At 55.3% G+C, this 21592-nt stretch overlaps 1 protein-coding gene across 1 annotated transcript in view; it reads right to left on the bottom strand.

Annotated features, from left to right (window-relative positions):
* TCF20 (transcription factor 20) overlaps window positions 1-19654 on the bottom strand; it is a 190311-nt gene extending 170657 nt beyond the window's left edge. The window contains exon 1 of the mRNA XM_057741089.1: window positions 19452-19654. The gene's annotated coding sequence lies outside the window, so the exon portion shown is untranslated. The remainder of the gene's footprint in view (window positions 1-19451) is intronic.
* Between the last annotated feature and the right edge of the window lie 1938 nt (window positions 19655-21592).

The following is a 21592-nucleotide window of genomic DNA, read 5'->3' as shown; positions in this document are numbered from 1 at the left end:
CAGTTTCCTTCTCTGTAAAAAGCATAGGAGCAGGTCATAAGATGATCAGCTGACTTAAGAGACTGTAATGAGGCTGACGTGGAACAATGCATGCGGAGCCACTCAGCACTGCCTGGCAATCATAAGGTTCAAGGCTTGTGACCTTGACCAGGAATAGTTAAAAACATGGGCCCTGGAGGGTTCACATCCTGGCTCCGCCACGCCGGCTGTGTGGTCCTAGGCAAGTTACACAACCTTGCTGGGCCTCAGTTTCCTTGTCTTTAAAATAGGAATATTAATGACAGTTCCCACACCATCTGGTTGTGCTGTAGATTAAATTAGATAACTCAGGTCTGACGTTTAGAACAGCGCCTGGCACCAGGAAAACTCAGACAGCATTAGCTCCCTGCTCGTTACTATCAAGATTAATAAAGGCAGCCAGTTCCAAGCTCAAAGACCCAGGGCAGCCCCTTGACCGCAGGCCTGGGAGCCCCAAGGCTGCCTAGCCCACAGGCCTTGGTTAGCAGTGATTGCTAGGGAGGAGGGAGGACTCGCTGAGTCCCTCAGTGTCCAGGATTGTCCGGGCGGCCACAGAGAGAGGCCCACCTGGACAGAGGCGTGAGGGACCCTTACAGAGGCCTTTCCTGAGCCCCTAACTCCAGTACTCCCTGATTCTCCCATCTTCCTACCTCTGTAGTAATGATCAGTATTTTTAAATCATCTTTATTCACCTGTGGATGGTCTGTCTGTCTTTGCCCTCCCTCCACATAAGCTCTGTGAGGACGGGAACTTAGGTCTGTCTCGATCCTTGCTGTATCTGAGTCACAGCCAAGCACTCGTCGGTGCTCAACAAGCATTCGCCACTCGAAAAGAGGGATCCGATGATAACACTGAGCCAGAAGGGCGGGATGGCCGAGCTTCCCTTCCCAGAAGACACCCCAGCCCAGCTGCTGTCCCCTTGTGAGCTCAGTCCCCCCACAGCGGGGGCCGCGAGGCCGGGGGCCTCCCCGCTCGGCAGCCAGGAAGCATGTCACTGTCACTGCAGTGCTACTGGGCCTCTCAGATGAGGGCGGGACCCAGGCAATTTTCTGGCTCGCAGCTCATTTCAGAGCTGCCTGGTGACACAGACGGGCCTGGGACTCCCGCCCTAGAGCCCGGCAGGGCTTCTCCACCCCCGGGACTGGAGGGGTTTCCAGGCTGAGTCCCAGGATGTCCTCTGGGGGCGGGGCTACCACCCCCTCCCCAGCCACAGTCCCCTCACGTGTGCATGGCACGCCCCCGTTACAGTTTACAAAGTGCGTTCACAGACATTATCACATCGGCTCCTAAACGCCCCCTAAAAACCACAATAAATCTCTCGCTCTGGCTCCCGAGCCCACCGGCTGCTGCGTAATCCGTGAGCAGAGGGGCCTCAGGGCCCAGGGCCTGCCAACGCCGCCGCCAGCAGGGGCAGAGGGGGTTCCACGTGGGCGGGTGGCAGGTGGTGGGTGGCAGGCCCAGCTGGGGCGCTGCGGGAGTGAGGAGCAGCCCGAGGCCCAATCCTGCAAAGAAAGAGCACGCTGTCTGGGAGAGCAGCCAGCGGGGCTGGAGGGGAGAGATGTGGGAACCAGACTGAGGGGCGGGGCAAAGGTTAGGGAGGGGGCGGGAGGCTCCCTTAGCACTTCGGAAAGCCGTGGGGGAGGTGGGCTCCTGGCCAGGCACCGGGGGGCCCAGGGACAGTCAGCCTCATGTGGCTTTTCACCTGCTTCTCTCCACCCCCGGGATGACAGCTCTGCCCAGTGAGTTCCCCAATGTGCCAGGCCTTTGTGCTTGCTGTCCTCTGCCTGAATGCCTTTACGGCCTTTTTGAAATCGTCACCCTCCTCGAAGGACAGTTGAGAACTCCCCCACCTGTCGATCCCGCCCTAGCTTCCAGAGGCTGCACCTCAGGCCCTCAGCTGTGCCTGGGGCCCCTCTCCTTGAGTTGTCAGGCCTCTTTCCTTCTTTCTACCTTGTGCCCTCGAGGGCAGCAGCTTTGCAGTGGCCCAGACCCAACCTCCCTATCCCCACACCCCCGATACACACACACACACACACACACACACACACACACACACACACACACACACAGTCATAAGCAAGGGCGCGAGGCTGGGGGCTGCCGGCTGGGCAAACACCCCAGTCCAGAGAGCTGTCGAGGGAGGCGAGAGCCCATGTGACAGGCCCAGCCAGCGCTGCTCCTGAGCTTCAGCCCAGCACCCAGCCCCGGGCAGCCACAGCAAAAGAACTCCCCAATGTCTGAGCCAAATCAGCCAGCAGCTGTGGTTGGGTTTTGTTTTTTTACCATTTGCCTTGATTCTCGAAGTTACAGGAGCTCAGCTTACAAACTGTGGAAAGTTCAGGAAAGTTTAAATAAGCAGGGCGAGGGAGGGCCTGGCCCGAGGGGGCTGCGGCTGCCCTGGCAGGCGTCCCTCGCGCAGACAGCCCTGTGTCTTCCCCCTGCGGCCTGCCCGTCGGGCGTGTGCCCGGGCAGGCCGCTGTCTTGACCTCTGGGCCACAGAGGCGGCTCATCTGCCGCAGCCGAGACTGTGGTCGTGTCGCAGAGGGCTGGGAACAGGTGGCGGCTTCTCTGCGGTCACCTCTGACAGTGTCCGCATTTTCCCTTTTCCTTGATGTGAAAACCAGCAGCTAGGCCTGGGCCCCAGTGCGTGGAGGCACGGTAGTCCCTGCGAAGTGCTCACCCTGTGGGGTCTCAGGTGAATCAAGGCAGTGGGCGCGACGGAGCTGGAGGCAGAAGGTAACACCGGAGTCCCTCCCCGAGACCATGGAGACAGCCCCCAGGACTGGCAGAACGGAGCTCAGGGGAGCCCAGGGCCTGGCTTCTTGGCCTGGTGTCCCAACTCCTTTTCCCCGATGAGGGATTTGTATCCAGAGACGTGAAGCGCTCTTACAACTCAACGATAAAAGGACAGGATCTCCCTGGCGGTCCAGTGGTTAGGACTCGGCACTTTCACTGCCGGGGGCGCGGGTTCAATCCCTGATTGGGGAACTGAGATCCTGCAGGCCACTCGGCATAGCCAAAAAACCAACAGACAAAACAAAACAAAGCAAAACCAAAAAACAATAGATGGACAAATAACCCAATTTTAAAACAGGCAAGGAATGTGAACATCCTCTAAAGAAGATGTGTAAGTGGCCAAGAAGCACATGAAAAGATGCCCAACATCATCCGTCACTAGTCAAAACCACAATGAGATGCCATTGCTCACCCACTGGGACGGCTGTAATCAAAAGACAAGCAGTAACGCAGCTCGTTGAGGAGGTGGAGAAGTCGGGACCCTCATACACTGCTGGTAGGAATGGAAAATGGTGCAGCCACTGTGGAAAACAGTCTAGCCACTTGTTGAAAGGTTAAACAAAGAGCTACTATATAGGGACTTCCCTGGCAGTCCAGTGGTTAAGACTCCGCACTTCCAGTGCAGGGGGCAAGGGTTCAATCCCTGGTTGGGGAACTAAGATCCCACATGCCACACAGTGTGGCCAAAAAGTAAAATCAAAACAAACAACAAGGGACTTCCCTGGTGGCACAGTGGTTAAGAGTCCGCCTGCCAATGCAGGGGACACGGGTTTGAGCCCTGGTCTGGGAAGATCCCACATGCCACGGACGAACTAAGCCCGTGCACCACAACTACTGAAGCCCGAGCACCTAGAAGCCTGTGCTCCACAAAAGAGGCCACCGCAATGAGAAGCCTGCGTACCGCGATGAAGAGTAGCCCTCGCTTGCCACAACTGCCACACGTGCCGCGTGCAGCAACAAAGAGCCAATGCAGCCAATAGATATAAATTATTTATTTTTAAAACAACAACAACAAAGCAACAAAACAAAACAAAACAAAACAAGAGTTACCATATAACCCAGCAATTCCACCTCTAGGTCTCTACCCAAGAGAAATGAAAATACACATCCACGCAACATTTGTACGGAATGTTCATAGCAACGTCATTCATAACAGCCCCAAAGTGGAAGCAACCTAGAGGCTCAGCAGCTGATGAATGGATGAATGAGATGAGGAAATGTTGTCCAGCCATTCAGTGGAGTATTATTTGGTCATAAAAAGGCATGATGTACTGATGCATGCTACAACAGGAATGAATCTTAAAAAAAAATTCTGCTAAGTGAAAGAAGCCAGACACAAAAGGTCACATATTTCTGATTCCATTTATGTGAAATGTCCAAAGCTGGCAAATCCATAGAGACAGAAAGTAGTTTACTGGTTACCCAGCACTGGGAGTAGGGAGAAATGGGATGTGAGAAATGGGTACAGGGTTTCTTTGGGGGATGATGAAGGCATTCTGGAGTTAGACAGTGGTGATGGTTGCACAACCCTATAAATATGCTAAAAATTACTTAATTATGTACTTTATAAGGATGAATTTTATGGTATGTGAGTTATATCTCAATAAAGCTTTTTTAAAAAATGATAAAATGATAAATATCTTAATAAACCTATTTTTTAAATGAGAAAATGCCCCACACCTCAGACTACCCCATAGCCCCAGGAGTGCACTCTGCCACCCGCCCAGGCTCGGCCCCTGCCCCTCCCAGGCTGCCAACTTGGAACAAGAGTGGGGTACCACGTAGTGGATGCCTTGATGTGGGCACAGGACCCTGCTTCCGCCAACAGGTCCCGCTGGTGTCTGCCTCAGGCCCTTTGCTCTAGCTGCTCCTTCTTCTCGAAACGCCCTCCCCCTCCGCCTCGCCTCCTCCTGCACATCCCTTGGCTCTCAGCTCAGCTGTCTTGTCCTTAGAGAGCCTTACCTGTTCCCAGACCCTGTGACCGAGTCTCTCTCCTCTCACACAGTTGCCAACCTTCGATGCAAGTGTGGTGCCAGCGTGGAGTAGGCACACAATAAACCTTAGCTAAATGAGTGAAGCAGGAACAAGAAGTTCAGTCTGGGGCTGAATGTGTTGAAAAGCATGGGCTGCAGAGGGGAGCAGGCAGGCCGAGGAGGGCCTGTGCTGGGTGGGCTTTCCTCAGGGCAATGGAACACCATGAGGATGAGGAGGGTGGCATGCCAGACTCGGGCTCTAGAAAGATCTCTTTGGCTGTTCTTCAGGGGATGGACCAGAAGTACAAGGCTGGAGGCATAAGGCCATGAGGAGGCCATGGCCTTAGTCCAAGCCTGGAGAGGCAGGGCCCAGCCTGGGGCTGTACAGGTATGGAGGAGGGATACACTGGGGAAGAATCAAAGCGACTTGGAGATGGCATCAATGTAGGGGAGAGAGGGTCCAGGATGGTGCCAGGTACGGGTGGGGCAGAGGGCCAGGTGTGGATAGGGACCTTTCCGAGGTGGGGCCGCTGCAGTAGGGGCATGTCTGGTGTGAGGTTATCTGACGTGGCGACTGGGAGGGTCCCAACAAGCACTGCCACCCCCACTTACCAGATCTATACCGTTACCCCCGATCCCATATCCATCCCCCTGGACCCCTCATTCTCCTGGCTCAGGTCTCAGCATCCCTACTGATCAAGGCCACAGCCTCCTCACTGGTCTGCCTGCCTCAAACCATTTGCTTTTTCTTATTTCTCATCCTCTGTGGTGCCTCCAGCACAGGGTGGGTCACTTCCCAGCTCAGAAACCTTCAATGGCTCCCCACTGCCCTCAGAACAAAGGACAGATGCTCCATCAGGGCCTAGGAGACCCTCCGTGGTCAGCCCAGCTGGCTTTTCAGTCTCCCCCTATCCCCATGCACCCACCCTGTTCCACATACCCTGTGCCTTTGGGTGTGCTGTGTTTTCCACCCCAAATGCCCTCTTCCCCTCTGTGCCTGGGTATAAAGACCATCTCCTTGGGACCCCTCATCCTTGAGTCTCAGCAGCATGGAGCCCTCAATTCTGCCAGTCTTTTTTGGAACCCAAACCAGGAGTCATGGCCTGACCAAAGTTTTTTTTAGTGATGGTGACTTTGTATGAAATGACTTAGAAATGTTCAACAGTCAAATCATATGTAGTCACAAACTTGTGAGTGACCTTAAATTGGAAAGAAGTAAGAGTATCCTTCGGTCTTATTCTGCCCTGTGGAGAAGTTGCTTCAGGCATGGACGCACTGGATGTCAGTCCACGAGAGCAGAGATTTGTCTGCTGAGTTCACGGACACAGCCCCAGTGCCTGGGACAGTGCCTGAGTAGTTGGGGTGCTGAGGTGGGGCTGGGTGGGTGGGAAGAAGGATGGTGGGTGGGCAGGGAGGAGGGAAGGAGGAACAGGGAGGAGGGTGGGTAGGTGGATGGATGAGTGGATGGGTAGGAAGGATGTGTGGAGAGGGTTCCTATCTGCCATGGACCACTTTAAGTCCAGCCCCAATCCAGAGCACAGAGAGGGTGACCTTTCCTGGGGTTGGGCTGGGATCCCTGTAGCCCCCGTGGGCACAGAAAGCCCCAGCTTTCTAGTCCACCAGGGGCTGCCAAACTGGAGACCCCTCTTGGCCGTGGCATCTGATTGTTTGGGGCTCAGCCACCCCTCACCTTTGCAGCATCCCTGGCCTCCCTTAGGGTCTCTGCAGAGCCTCTAAGCCCAGCCAGCCTTTCCAACAATTTGGCCAGGACCCTCTGGAACCATCCTTGACACCTCTGCCCGCTCATGTGCTCTTTCTCGCTCTCTCTGTCTCTCTCCCACATCGAATCCATCAGCAAATCCTGTTAGATTATTTTCAACAGCCTCCTATCCGTCTCCCTGGTGCTGCCCTTGCCCCTCCCCCAGTCTATTCTCCACTCAGCAGCCAGAGGGATCCTTTTAAATGGTGAGTCCAGGAGGCCTCACCATCTGGCCCCCATTTCCTCTCTGAGCTCATCTGCTACCGCCTCCCCCTCCCTCACTCCCCTCCAGCCACGCGGGCCTCCTTGCTATTCCTTGACCGTGCCAGGCACGCTCCCCGCTCCAGGCCTTTGCCCCGGCTGATCCCTCTGGCTGGAATACTCTCCCCCCAGAGAGCTATCTGACTCACCTCCTCACCTTCTTGCCGTTTTTGCTCAAATGTCACTTTCTCAATTAGACCTTCCTTGGACACCTTATTTATAAATGAAAAAAAAAAAAATCCACCCCTTGTTTTCCTTCCCTGTTTTATTTTTCTTCTTAGCACGTATCACTCTGGACCTCATATATTTTACTTCCTTATTGTGTTTTTTGTCTGTGTTCCTCCATTAGAAAGTGATCTCCATGAGGGCAGAGGTCTTGTTCACTGCCCTGTACCCAACACTGAGCACGGGGTCTGCATGGCACAAATGAGGGGCTCAACAAACATGTGCAGAATGAATGAATGAATGAACGAACGAATGAATAAGTGAAGCTCTGCAGGGTGCAGGCTTGCTCCTCCCTGAGCTGGCCTGCCCGAGGCTCAATGCCCATGTGGGTCCTCCCAGCCCCATCACTGCCTTTATCCCCTGACCACTGGCACCTCGAGCCCACCACGTGACCACTTTGAAGAGCCCCAAATCCCCTTCCCTGCCTGAGGGCTGCCCACGCTCTGTCAGAGGCTGCTGGGATGGGTGCAGCTACGGGTGGCTCCCAGATCTGAGTTCAAGGGAAGATGATTCAGGGCGGGCCCACTCCCCACCTTGGTTCCGAACCACTTACGGTTTATGCAGCACCTTCCCCAGCTGGCCCAGGGGGACCCCAGCAGCCAGGACTCCTCTGAATACCACCCCGAGCCACCACTTTCCATTCTTCTGCTCTTCTTCCTTTAATCCTCCACATTCATTGTCCTACTTGAGCCTCAAATCCAGCCTGGCCGGGTAGACAGCGTGGATGGACTGGAGCTGTGGGGTCACTGAACAAATGAGGACACCGGAGCTCAGGGAGGTTACGTGAGCTGCCCGGGGCCCCCAGCAAGGTCCCAGGCTTCCCCGGTGCTGGGCCCGATGAGACTGGATGGAGTGTGCTGGCTCCTCCCTTGCCACCCCCACTGCACTGGGGACACTGAACCGGGGTGGGGAGTCCCCAAGCTCCATCCGACCCCATGAATGATGAGCCGGCTGGAACTCCAGTGAAATCAGCTTGGGGACTGAGGCCAACAAATCGATGAGCAGTGACAGCTCGACTCAAACGTTTCACACAGACTTCACACGGATGCAGTTGCAGAGGCGTGGCGGAGACGTGGCTCTGGAGACTGTGACGGGAGCTCACTGGCCCTGGAGGTTGAGTGTATGTGTGTGTATGTATGTGCACATGTGTGCGTGTGTCATAGGAGGTCCGGTATATGTATGCGAATGTACATCCACATGCGTGTGCGTGTGTCCCAGGGTACAGGACTCATGAACAGATAGATCACATGGATCCCTAAGTCTACAGCGCCTCACCCCAGTGACTCCAAGGGGTGGCCTGGCGATGGGGAAGGGCACCCGGGAGGGAGAGGAGGGGGTGTCTGGACTATTCAGCAAAGGGCATAACAGGACAGAGTCCTACCCAGCACACAGCCGGACCCAGGTGCAAAACCCAACTCAGCTCCTCACTCTCTGGATTTCAGGCCTAAGATCTCTGAGCCTCAATTATATTATCTGCCAATTGGGTCTAACAATTCCCACATTGAAGAGTAGTCAGGATTAAACAAGATGATGTAGGCATTCAATACACGATAACTATTTAGGTTACTGCTAGTTTTATTAGAGCTCACATTTGCACAGGAGAACAGGCTGCCCATTTGTCCTGGAAGCGATCGCCAAGCCCCCCTCCCCTTCTGCCTTGCAGTGAGCAGGACACCAGACACCAGACACAAGGCCCTGCCCTCGAGAGACTCACAAATACTAATAACGACGTGCATGGACCTGTGTGTCCCAGCTGGCTGACTTTCGGAGGCGGTGTGGTTTGCTGCTTTATAAGCACAACCTCATTTAATCCCCTAGAGAACCCGGTGAGTTGGGGGCGGCTACTGTCTACAGAGGAAAAAACAGAGACGTGAAGGAGCCTCTCCATGGTCACCCAGTGGGCGAGGGGCAGAGCCAGGATTTGAGTCGAGGACCTTGCCGCCACACTCAGGCAGGACACAAACCTGTGTGATCTGGGTCACTGACTGCTCACATCAAGGGGGCACTGGGGCCGTGGGAACACCGGGGAAGGAGGGTGTGGAGGGGGTAGCTCAGGAAGAGATGGACAGGGAACTCCACTGAGCAGGGACTTAAAGGCTTGGACAGGCGGAGAAGGAGCAGGGCAGGCCAGGCAGGGAGGACAGCCTGGGCAAAGCCCCAGAGTGGGGACAGGGCAGCCCAACCCAGGCCTCCTCCCCTCTGCCTGGCTCCACCTTCCCAGATGATGGGCTCTCAAAGGCCCACTCCCGACCTCTTGCCTCTGCCTGTGCCGTTCCCCATTTACATGCTCTGTCCCTTATTCTCCTCCCTTCCAACTTCAGTGGGGGCAGGATTTGAAAAGTGGCTTCACCGAGAGGGTGAGACTTAAGCCAAGAGAGACCCAGGGTAGAGAGGAGTCTGCCAGGAAAAGCATGATGAGCAGGGGGAAGAGAATGCGCAAGGATACGAGCGCAGAGTCAGGACTGGGTCTGGATCTGTCCTCCTGCAAAGCCCAGAGTCTCCCCCTCCTCACCCATCACATTCCAGGGCTGAGAAGCCAGTTCGCCCGCCCCTGCCCCACCCCCCCACCCCCGGGATGCAGGATGCAGAGAACGCCCCCACCCCCACCCCCGACCCCGCCCCCGGGATGCAGGATGCAGAGAACGCTCACGCCCAGGGGTAGAAGCCCAGCTTGATACTGCTCAGCCGAGCTGCTGCTTCTCCCCGAGCCTTGGCTGTCTCTCCCACGACATGAGCCTTGGCTTTTTCTCCCTCGAGATGAGATCACAGGCCCATCTCAAGAATTATTTGAGCAAAGATAGGGAAAGTCTCCAGCACAGAGAAGGTGCTCAATAAATACCAACTGCCTGGAGCACTGAGACAGAGCCCGTTGTAGTGGAATTCCCCCAGCTCTCTGGGTCCTGGCATTGAGCCATTTCCCAACCAAGAACCCAGGAAGCTCTGGAGGGCAGGGAGGCTCTGGGCTTAGCCTGGGTGGGGCTGTGATTTAGAGCAGTGAAGTTCTTACAAAGATGAAATGTGAGCCCTGCCTCCTGGAGGCCAGTGTCAGTGGTGGCAAGAGGCCTGGGTCGGCTGTGCTTTTCAAAAAGTCATTGTGGGGGGCACTTCCCTGGCAATCCAGTGGTTAGCACTCTGCACTTCCACTGCAGGGGGCCTGGGTTCGATCCCTGGCCGGGGAACTAAGATTTCTGCAAGCTGTGAGGCACAGCCAAAAAAAAACGTGATTATGGGGCCTCCCCATTACTCAAGGTAACACATGGCCCAGCTGACAGATGAGACCAGGAGGCGGATGTCTGGGGCCCCCAGCCTGACCCACCCCTCCAACTCCCATGCCTGGGGGGCAGTGGGGTTTGCAGAGCTGCTCCGCAGGGACAGGGCTGTTGGAGCTGCCCCTTTCCCACTCTACCCTCTAAGCCTGGCTGTTATAGGGGAAGCTAGGGAGCCCCAGGAGGGCACAGTGGCACTTACTAGGCACCTTCTTGGGCTCTTTGACAACCAATGCCTCTGACAGCTAGGTGTGAATATCCCCATTTCGCAGATAAGGAAACTGAGGCTTGGAGAGGTCAAAGAAACTTCAACTGCTCAATCCAACATGACCTTAATCTCCCCTCCCTCTACTTGCAGGGGTTGTTGAAACTCCTGCAAAGACTCCATCTTGGGCATACCTGGAAGAAAGTTCTTAGCATGGGCTGAAATTAGCCCCCTGAATCTCCCGCTTTAGGCCCCAGCACCAGCTCTCAGCTGTACATGGAGCCAGGCCCTCTGTCACCAAAGTAGCCTCAGAGACTGAACTCCGCAGGACCTCCCCATTTAACCTGTGTGCCTCCCCTGCGAAACTGCTCCTCTCTGAGCCTCAGTTTCCTGAGCTATAAAATGGGGATAACAACAGCTCCTGTGCAAGGGGTGGTTGGGAGGCCTCAGGGAGTCAATAATCCTGGAACATTCTAGGAGCTTCCAGAGTCTTCAGAGAAGCTCCAGCCAAGGGCAGAGGCTCAGAGGGCTTCCAGAGGCCTGACTCACCTTCCCCAAAGGAGGAAGTGGCCTTGATCAGAGCAGCCCAGCGGTGGGGGCCTGGGACTCAGTCTTGGAGGCTGGCATGAGCCGGCTCTCACCTGTGCTCCCCCAGACCCGGCCCACCCACAGGATATGGCTCAGTCTTGCAAAAGGGCAGCAGGGCGCGGGGCCAGGCCGGTCTGGATTCAAGCCCTTTGTCAGCCATTTACCAGCTATGTGGTAACGTGGCTGCCAGTCACTTCTCTGCTCTGAGCCTTGGCTTCTCCAGCACCCAGGGCCTGTGTCTCAGGGCTGTGGTGCTCAGCAGAGTGTGAGGCCAAAGCTGGGTGGCCCCTCACATGGAGAACTGGACATGCCCCAGGCCTGGCCCCCACTGGGGACAGCCAGGCCTCCCCCATCACTGCCTTCCCTGCCTCTCTGCTCTCTGAGGGAGTGACTGGAGAAACACATCCGGGAGAAGGGCCCCATGTCTTTGCACACTCTCTTCCCCCTGTTCCCCATGCTCTTCCTGGCACTCTCCTCTCTACCCTGGATCCCTCCAGGCTTAAGTCTCACCCTCTCTGTGAGGCAGGACATGCAGCAGAAAAGGCATGTAAGTCGGGAGTCCACTGACAGGAAAACCAAGGGAAAACCTAGCTACGGAATGCATCCAGGATCACACCGCTGGAGAGCGAGCCAGGATCACACCGCTGGAGAGCGAGCCAGGATCCCAGCCCAGGGCCTGCGCTTCTCCTAACACCTCTCCAGGCAGCACTTAAGACCTTCCCCGATCCATTCCCATCCGCCACACTGCCCACACACATTACTGCCTTGGGGCCTTTCCCCACGTGGTAGCCCCAACCTGGAAAACCTGCCCTTCTCTCCTCCCATCTGCTCTCTATTGACCTTTAATGGGAACCACCTGCCCACCAGGCTGGCCCTCAGCCCCTGGAGCACACTGCCCACCTGTCCACCCGACTCTCCTCCCTGCCCAATTCCTCTTCATCTTCCAGGTTGCCCCGTGTATGCCCAATCCTTCAAGAAGCTCCCTCCAACTGGCTGGACCAATTCCTCCTCTGAGCTCGTTCCCGGACACCACCCCATTCCACCTGCTTTGTGGTTTCTTGCTCAGTGTTGGTTTCTCGACCCAGACTACGGCTGTGGGTGGGACAGGGGGTCTTGTTCACATGTGTCGCCTCAGCACCCAGCACAGAACCTGGCGCAGAGCAGGTGTTTAATACTTGCCGTCCCTGCATGGAGTCCTTCCAGCTAGCTTTTCACGCAAGAAATGTTTACTGACCATCAGGGATACAGCAGTGGGAAGACAGCCGGACCTCTGCCCTAGTGCAGCTTACGTTCTAGTAACAGATACATACATATATGATGTAAGGTCAAGTGGCAATAGTTGCTGAGAGGCAGCAGAGCAGGGAAAGAACAACAGAGTGGGGAAAGGCTGGGGGAGGGCGGCAACGGAATGTCTCTCTGAGCAGGCGACATTTGATGAGATCCCTGAAGTAAAAGAGGGAGTCATGTAAATATCAGAAGGAAGTAGGCACTGGAGAAAAGGAACGGCAAGTGCAAAGGTCCTGAGGTGGGAATACACATGGTATGATGGAGGTCAGTGAGTGAGATGGGGGGTGGCAGGAGCTGAGGTCAGAGGGGAGTAAGCGGGGACCCCAGGCAGGACCCTGCTTTGACCCTGAATGAGCTGGGAGCCATTGCTGGGATCTGGGCAGATGAGTGCTGAATCTCACTGAAGTTCTAACCGGGCCGCTCTGGTTGCTGCATGGAGAATGGGTCCCAGGGGGCCACAGGGGAAGCAGGAGAACCATGAGGAGGCTGTGGCACTTGTACAGGGAGGCAGTGCAGGTGGAGAAGGGGCCAAACTGCTGGGATATTTTGAAAGTGGAACCAGGGGTATTTGCTGATGGTGAAGGAGGGGTGCGGCAGAGAGAGAGAGCCAGACATTATGAAAGAGAGAGAGAGGCAGGCGTCAAAGATGATCCCAAGGTTTCTGGCCTGAGGAACAAAGTGGAAAATGAAGGTGCTGTTACCTGAGACGGGGAGGGTTGTGGCGAGGAATTTCAAGAGCTCAGTTTGTGACCTGCTGAGATGTGGCAGGCAAAAGGCATCAGCTGGATGGGCCTGGAGTTTGGGAGAGAAGACCAGGCTGCGTGTGGGCACCTGCCATATGAGTCCTCACATCTTGCACATAGTAGTTCCTCAGTGAGTACCTTGTGGGAGGCTCAAAGCTGGCCACAGCCCAGCTCCTGGCCTGTAGCTGAGGTGGACCAGGGCCCCACAGGCCAACCATGGAGGGCCACACCCTGAGAGGGGTGCCTGGGGCCCCGCCAGCATTCCTCGGATGACCCGGCGGGAGGGTGGAGTGGGAAGGCCTTTTGGCCAGGGTGGTGTAAGGGTCTTGGCAAACAGAGATGGGGCAGGCATTCTGAGAAGGCAGGTGCTCTGGCTTTAGGGATGAGGTGGGAAACAGGAGGAGGAAGGCACAGTGGAGCCAGCGGGGCTGGGGTTAAGTGGATGGTGTAGGAGCCCAACCCCTGGCTCCAATCCAGGCTCTGGTACCTGAGGCAAGATCCTTAACCCCTCAGTTTTTGGCTCTAAACTAGGAATGATAACCTTGCATGGGTTGGTGTGAGGATCAAATGAGTTAATCCATGCAAAGTATCCAGAATAAAGTGATGGCAGATACTTGAAAACGTGACCTACCCATGAGTACTGAGTGCAGAGAAGGTGGTGTGCTCCAGCTGGGAGGATGGCAAACAAGGGGAGAGAACAGTGCATGAGGCCCAAGTGCGAGGTACCTGGGGCCCAGCTATGGAGGTAAACTTTATTCCTTTTAGGCAATGGGGAGCCACAGAATGTTCCATGCAGAGAGAGAGGAGGGATGCTCTATTCAGTCCTTGATCATCCTCTATCTGTGCTCAGCTGGGCACAGGCCCTCCCATCCCAGCCCAACAGTTCTACCCAGAAGCCCGCCTGCTGGGCTCAGGGGCACGTCTCACATAAAAGCTAATGCTTGGGGAGCACTTACTACATTGGTTCTCTCAACTGCCCCATGTATGAAGTTATGAGGGTTTGACAGATGAGGAAACCAAGGCACAGAGAATATCACACAGATCAATGTCGTCATGCAGATGGTGGCCGGCAGAGCTGAGACACAAACAAACCGAGGCACCAGACTCAACTCCAGAAGCTACCCGTACAGCCTCTCCTGGCTCTGAGATGGACCCCAGAGCCCTTTGAAGTGGCCGGGCATGGTGTGCAGCATCCAGCACTAAGTTTCTCCCAGCAGGCAAGGCGGGGTCGTTATGCCCACTCCCAGGTGCAGAGGCTGCAAGGTGAAGGGCCCCACAGCTTGCCCACAGAGGAGCTGGGATTCCAGCCCCTCTCGCGAGGATGGAGAAGATGGTGGATGCCTCCTCCCAGGCTGCCCTGGGGCTCATGTCACAGGCCCCTGTCTGTTCCCCTCCTTTGTCCTTTCAAAGTGGTTTTTCATCCCAAGAACTGACCTGGCTCACCAGGTCCCTGCCCTGCCCTGCCGAGAGGAGACTGAAAAGCAGGCTTAACTGCATCCTCTTAACAGTTTCACAGCCAGAAAAACCAGCAGAGGGAAATACAATGTTTGCAGACCGGGTCAGGTCCAAGGTCACTCCATAAAAATGGATTCCTGGAAAAAACATAAACCATCAATTTACCCAGTGAATTTTATCGACTCAAAAAAAAAAAAAAGCTATCCTATTTGAATAACGAAGGAAGAAAAACCATTCCCAGTTCCTCCTTTATTAGCGAATAAGGACACACAAAAACTCAACAGAAATGGAATGTTCACATGCAGCTTCAGGTCTGATTTATTAGCCGCTTTCGTTTCATAAAAACCGGCATTTCTATTAAAATAGGACGATGTCCAAAAGGTCTGTTTGCTTTAAAAAATTGTATTTAATACAGGTCAAGTCTTAGCTTTATTTTTTGTTTTTTAAACAAAGCTCATATTCTCCTGACTTCACGCCTGTTACTACAGCCGGAGGGAAACTGATTTCAGAATCCATCTGATATGTCGGATTTCTTTGTGGCATCCACTTCATCGCTCAGCAGCCAGCCATGATGTCATAAGCCCATCAGATTTCCGGTAGGGGGGAAACGCTGGGGAATTGGAAAGAATGGATGTTTCTTACCCGTCAGGAAGGGGAGGGAAGGGGCTGGGTGTGTTTGGGAGGCAGGGGACGGGAGGCAGGCTCAATGTTTGTGATATTAAATGTCAGGCAGAAACCTGAAAAATCCAGCCACCCAGATGTTTTCTAAATATCCAGATGTCTGGCACCAAGCAGACAACGCTCTCTCCGCCCTCCTCCTGTCCCAAGAGGTGCTCAATGACATTTCGGTTTTGACCTCAGGTCTCCAGCAAATGCGCGCTGCCAGGAGGTGTAAGTCCTCAAGGCCGCCCACCCTCGGGTTACGAATTTTTTCTAAATCTTTACACATGGATGACAGGAGTAACTAGGTCCAGATTTGTCGAAGCTGTTGAAGCAGTGATTTGAAAAGTTCAGTCCCTGGAATTAGCTTCCACGGAATACACTATGCAAGCCAAAAAGGAGGAAAAAAAATACCTCCGCCAACACACACACAAACATATGTGACTCTTAAGCCATAGGAGTTAAAAACCCAAAACAAAACGAGCGAGTCTGAGGACACTGAGAAGCGATGAGCCCTCCCCTAGGAGCAAGCTTCCCCCAAATCAGAAAAACGCCAAACAGCTTTGTTCTTCCTGACAAAGCCCCTCGCTTCCAAGGAACAGACAGTTGCCAACAAAAGCACAGGGTAGAACTAATTTACACTCAGACTCGGGCTTCGAGGAGTCATAAAGTACAGAGATGGAAACGGCTTTGCCTGGGAATCAGCCTCCCCACCACTGGCAATGGGGACCCCGGGGCCTGGGGGAGCCCTGCAGGCCACAGACGGAGCAGAGTCCCGGCTTCCAGTGGCCTGGCCACACACCCGCTGAGGCCACCTCCAAGGCCTGTGGCTAATTGCTCCTGGAAATGAGCCAAGAGCGGGAGGCCCCTGGAGCCCAAACCCTGCAGCTTCACAGGGAGCCGGGAGGAGAGGCAGCCGGGGAGGGGACCACCTCCAATTAGAACTGAGTGCCTGGATAACGAGGAAAGGGGTGGCCAAGGGAGGGTGTCTGGCAGAGGGCAGGAGGAGGTGAGTGGGGGCTCAGGGCTGGAGGTGGGGAGCTCAGTGGCATCATCTCCTAGAACAACCCCTGTGCTTTTCAGACGCAGAAATTGAGGGCCAGGAGTGGCTGAGTGGCCCGCCCAAGGTCACCAGGCTAATTACAGGGACAGCCAGTACTGGGGAACAGAAAACATGGGCTTCACGTTGCATGGCTCTTCCCTGAGCGTTATCTAATTGAATCCTCACAACACCCTGTGAGGGAAGGATTATCATTAACCTTAGTTTCCAGAGGAGCCAATGGAGGTGCAGAGAGGTTAAGTAATTTGCCCAAGGTCACACAGCTCGTCATTAGCAGAACTTGGCGTGAATCGCTGAGTCACGGCTGCCGACTCCAAATCCAGTGCTCTTTCTGCTGGGTGGGGGGAGACAGTTACGGTGTAACCGGGAGCAGTGAATCTAATTTAAATACATCTCTAAAATGCTGGTGATCCCCATAGAACAGAAGGGAGTAAATCACTGCAAATTAATTTTTTAAGGCAATTCCAGTAAGGAGGGCTGGCTGGGTGGGTGGGTGGGTGGGGAGGCCGTTTTTATTCTGTCCCTGCCAGAGCCTGAATAAAGCAAGCAGACACTCTCTAGCTGTGCGTGGAGGCTGCTCAATCCCCTGAAGTGGGGAGGGCGGGGGGCGCTAAAAGCTTTGTCAGGCATCTGTGAGAGCGTAATCTGCCGCAGGAACGCTGCCAGGCGCACAGGTCTGACAGAGCCGGGGGAGGGAGAAATTCACTGAGTGCAGAAACTATGAAAAATGAAAATAAGAGTTGGCCCTCTCAGCCTGATTCCTACTTTCCAGGCAGGAGTTTAAATGAACTGCAGATCACCTGGGCTGCATTTTGTGGCCCACAAGCTTGACTCTGGGTCAGAGAGGCACTGCCCAGGGTCCTGTCTGCCTAAGATGTCGGGGAGGAGGGCAGTTACTCTGGCCCTGCACCCTGGCCCTCCTGGGGACCCTGCTGGGCACCACCTTATCCCAAAGTGACATTTGAAGGAACCCAAGCCTCCCAGAGCTGAGACAGAAAAATGAGGAGTAGGCTGGTCTGAGCTCAGAGAATAGGACAGCCACCTGTTCCCAGGCCTCCCCCTCAAAAGGTCCCTTGGCTTTCTGAGGGCCAGCCTTGGCACTTCAGTGGACTGTCTGCACCAGGCCTCTCCCTGCTCTCTTCCTCACTGGGCCTGCTGGTTTCTTTTACTTTGTATCTCTGAACAGCAAATGGGATGTGGAGCCCAGGACTCATGCCAGGGAAGGGGAAAGAAAAATTTCTGCCATCTGGATGCCTGACCTGGCTGAGCAGCTCCAGTTTTCCTGGGGAAATTCTACTCATCCTTTATTCCCTTTGCCTAACATCTACCCAGAAGAGATTCAGGTCTCGCCCTCATGGCTCTTACAATTGATCGGAGGAGACAAACATTAACCCAATAATGACGTAAAAATGTTCATGGAGGGAGTGGTTCCCAGGCTATGAGAGCCTGTCACAGGGAGGTCAGGGAAGGCTTCCTGGAGGAGGTGACAGATACTGAGGCATTAACCCTTCTAACTCACTGTCACCTCTGCAGAGAAGCCTTTCCTGATGCCCACTCAAGGTTGCCTCCTGTCTCTACATCCCATCGCTTTCCTAACTGTTGTTAACCATCTATGTTCCTGCACTGATCTGGAAGTCCTGTGAGGGCAGAGACTGGACCTGTCTTGTTCACCACTGAGTTGCCTGTGCCTGGGACACAGTCAATGTTTGATGACTACCTGTTGATCAATCAATCAACCAATCAATCAATAAACAAACAACATGTGCAAAGGACCTGTGGTAGGAGGAATCACAGAGACTAGAAGGGTGTGGGAGTAAGATTGGGGACAAAAGACTCAGAGTAGTGAGAGATGAGACATAGCCACCTGAAGAACCACCCTGCACCTGCAGGTGTCCCTCTGGCCTCTGGGCCCCCTTCTGCCCGTCCATGTGCCAGAGACTGGGGTTGGGTGTCTTCCTTCCCCTACAGAAGAGGGTCACATAGATACCCTGCCCCACTGGATCTGCCCCAGACACAGCTCCCCTGGGGACAGGGTAGGTGAGCCCTAGCATCACCTGCCCAATACTCTCCCCCACTGCCTCCCCTCCCCCATTCATCCCCGTGCCTGATGCTGTGGGGCCACCGGGAGCCATAAAAGGGCAGTGGGAGGCAGATCCGGGGGTCCCAATCCAGGACCTCCCTACACCCCACGCCCAGGTTTCATCTGTACTCCCCCCGCCCCCCATCAGCCTGGCACCCTTTCTCCTCCCTGAGGCAGAAGTGGAAGGAGAGAAGCAGCAGGGCTCCGGGCTTGGACCGGACCGGGTTTGAGTCCCCTCAGCTGACGACTAGCGCGTGTCTGGACACCAAGCTGGCCTGTGCCCCTCAGATTCCTCACAAGTGAAATGGAGATGCCCCAGGCTCCGGCGGGGACAGAGCGGGCGCTGAGCGGACCTGGGCGCTGGGCGGACCTGCCCGAGAGGCTCGAAGTCAGTCTGGTTTTCCCCTAGGGCTCAGTTCAGTTACTCCCTCCCCAACTCCCTCTTCCACCTCAGCGGCAGAAGCTGAGGCTGGGGTCTGGGGGGCCCCCAGCGCGCCTTCGGCCGGCCGGGGGAAGCGGCTGAGGCCGGCGGTGAGCGGGGTCCCAGCCCCAGCGCGGCGCCTGCGTCTGCGCGCGGACCCTCCCTCCGCTCCGCGCGCTCCAGCAAACTTTTCGCGTCTGCCAGCCGCCCGCGTCCACACCCGCTCGCGGTTCCGCGGCGCGTGTCCACGCAGCCTCACCTGCCCCTGGGTCGCTGCAAGGTGCCTGAGGCATAGTCCGAGTCTCCTCCAGTCTCACCCGCCGCGCGTTACGAGGACGGCCAACCCCTGCCTTAGGGATCAGTCTCCACTACCTCGGGATTCCGGGGGGCGCCTGAGCCGGCTCACCTGCGCTCGTCTACACCGCCTCGGCAGCCCCAGGGCCACGGAACACGTCTCAGCTCGGGAGCCGCGTCCACAGCGCCTCGGAGATGCCTCCGCTCCGGGGCCGCGTCCACACTGCTCAAGGCTCACGAGACCCTTCAGAGCGCGGACCCGGACGCAGACCCCGCGACAGCCGCTCGGCGTGGGAGGTGGCGCCCCGATCTTCTCCCGGTGCCCCCTACGCCCGGAGACGCCGGCCGGGGGCTGCTTACCTTGCCCGCGCCCTCACGCTCCTGTCCAGGCGATACCGTCTCTTTCGTACATTGTGCAAGATTGTCGATGGTGAAAGAAAATGTTATAAATCCTCTCCCGGTCACTTGGCAGTCCCACCCTCCCCCCTTTCCTCCTTTTTCGGCCCTTGATACAATACTCGGCCCCAGCGGCCGGCCGCGGGCCAGGGGACTCAGGGCAGGCGCGGCCAGCGCGGCGGGGCGGGCCTTGGGCGGGGCTTGGGCGGGGCCGGCGCGCTGAGGGCGGGGCCGGGCGCGGCGAGGCGGGGCACGCGGGCTCCGTCGCCCTCCCGGGGGAAGCCTCTGTCGGCGACTAGAGCTCCTGTTCTGGCTTCTGATTGGTCGACAGGCCGGCGATGCTGGCGCCTGATTGGCTAAGGCAAAGAAGGGGCTCAGACTGTGGGGGTGGGGGGTTGCGGTATCCATTCTTTGCCTTTTTTCCCCCTCGCTGTGACCGCCACTACTCTTTCGGGTCCTCCTGAGATCTGTAGCCTTTTCCTCACTGCTTCTATACACTCCATCATAACACTTAACTACCTCGAGGATAATACATTTCTTTGTCCGTTTCTGCCAAATAGGTAGCACCTTGAAGTCAGGACATCCGGGCAACACTGTATTCCCAGGACCCGGCACTCAGGAGGCGCTCAAAACGTGTTTGTTCATTGAATTCATGGGAAATGTACATATAGGTTTCTAGAGCTATTTTTAAGGCTGGTAACATCCCTAGAAGAAGGTATCACCATTCTCCTTCTAGAATGGGGAGACAGGTGCAGAGAAACCCTGTCACTTGGGACATGCTTACATCACTGGACCTCAGATCCCTACACAGCGATGCCCTGTGGAGTGTCCAGGCCTCAGTTTCCGATGTATCAAAAGAGAGTTTGGATTAGAGCAGAAGATGGGTTAGAAGGTGAGTTGTTTCAATGAACAGGCTGTACCCAGAGCTGCGTTTGACAGTATGAGTGAGACAGCCTTGCCTTCGTGTTAAAATCCTAGTAGCCTGCTGCTGCCTTTCCTTCCCTGACCACCGCCCCACCCCACCTCCACACCCCCAATCACAGGGAATTTAAAAGCACTCTGCTCAAACCAGAGTACCTTGCCCACTTCTGAGGATTGGGGGGCATGTGGGAGGATTTTCCTGGGGGAGCCACAGGGGTTATCATTTGGCAAACTGACTTGAGCAGGCATGCTGGGAGGGCAGTGAGTCCTTTTGATTGCAGGGTGGTCTCTGATAGGGGATAGGGGAGAGCTTCCTCTGACAAAGGAGGATGTAGGAGCTGCTCCTGGAGTTGAGTGCAGGAGGGTTAGTTCCTTGACAGCCAGATTCAGGTGTGCAGAGGAGCCAGCTTGGTGGCACAGTGAGTTCTCCCTGTGTCTGTCTTCTCATGCCCTTCTTATATAAGGATGCCAGTCACTGGATCTAGGGCCCAGTCTAATCCATTATGACCTCATCTTAAAGTCATTATATCACCAAAGACCCTATTTCCAAATCAGGTTACATTCACAGATATTGGTGATTAGGGTTTCAACATATCTCTTTTGAGGGGTCATAATTCGACCCACAACAAGACCCAATGAGGAAAGATCATTCTGGTCAGAGTGGAGCAGCAGGAACAAGGGTCCTGAGGCAGCACAGGGTAGATTACCCTGCTAGCTGCCCCCTGCTCTTTTGGGGGCTTATCTCCAGCTTATCTCAGTTCCTGGTACCTGGCAGTTGCCTATATAGAGCCAGGACAGAGCCGACACCCTGGATATCAAGCCTTTCCTTCCAGCAGACCCTGCTCAGACTGGGACCCTGAGCAGAGCCCAGCCTGCCTTCCCTCCTCCCCTGCCTGCGTGGTCCCCACCCCCACCCACATCCCACATGCAAGATGGACAAGGACAATAAAAGCTGTTTCACAAGCAGGTGGTGATTAATTGCCAAGTTAATTAAAGAGGCAGTAATTACTCCTGGATTTCAGAGGAAGGAGTCATGTCTTAGGCAGGGGTGGGTGGTCAGCCTTCAGGTCTCCCTGAAGAGGCGGGGCCGGAAGATGGAATTTGAAAACGCAGGAAGAAAAAACAAATAGCGTTTAAAAAAACAAATAACATTCAAAAGCTTCAGTCATAGCTATATAGCTATA

This window comes from Hippopotamus amphibius, chromosome 7 (genome assembly GCF_030028045.1).
Source record: "Hippopotamus amphibius kiboko isolate mHipAmp2 chromosome 7, mHipAmp2.hap2, whole genome shotgun sequence".
NCBI classification, from domain to species: Eukaryota; Metazoa; Chordata; class Mammalia; order Artiodactyla; family Hippopotamidae; genus Hippopotamus; species Hippopotamus amphibius.
This window is presented reverse-complemented; position numbering and strand designations above follow the sequence as displayed.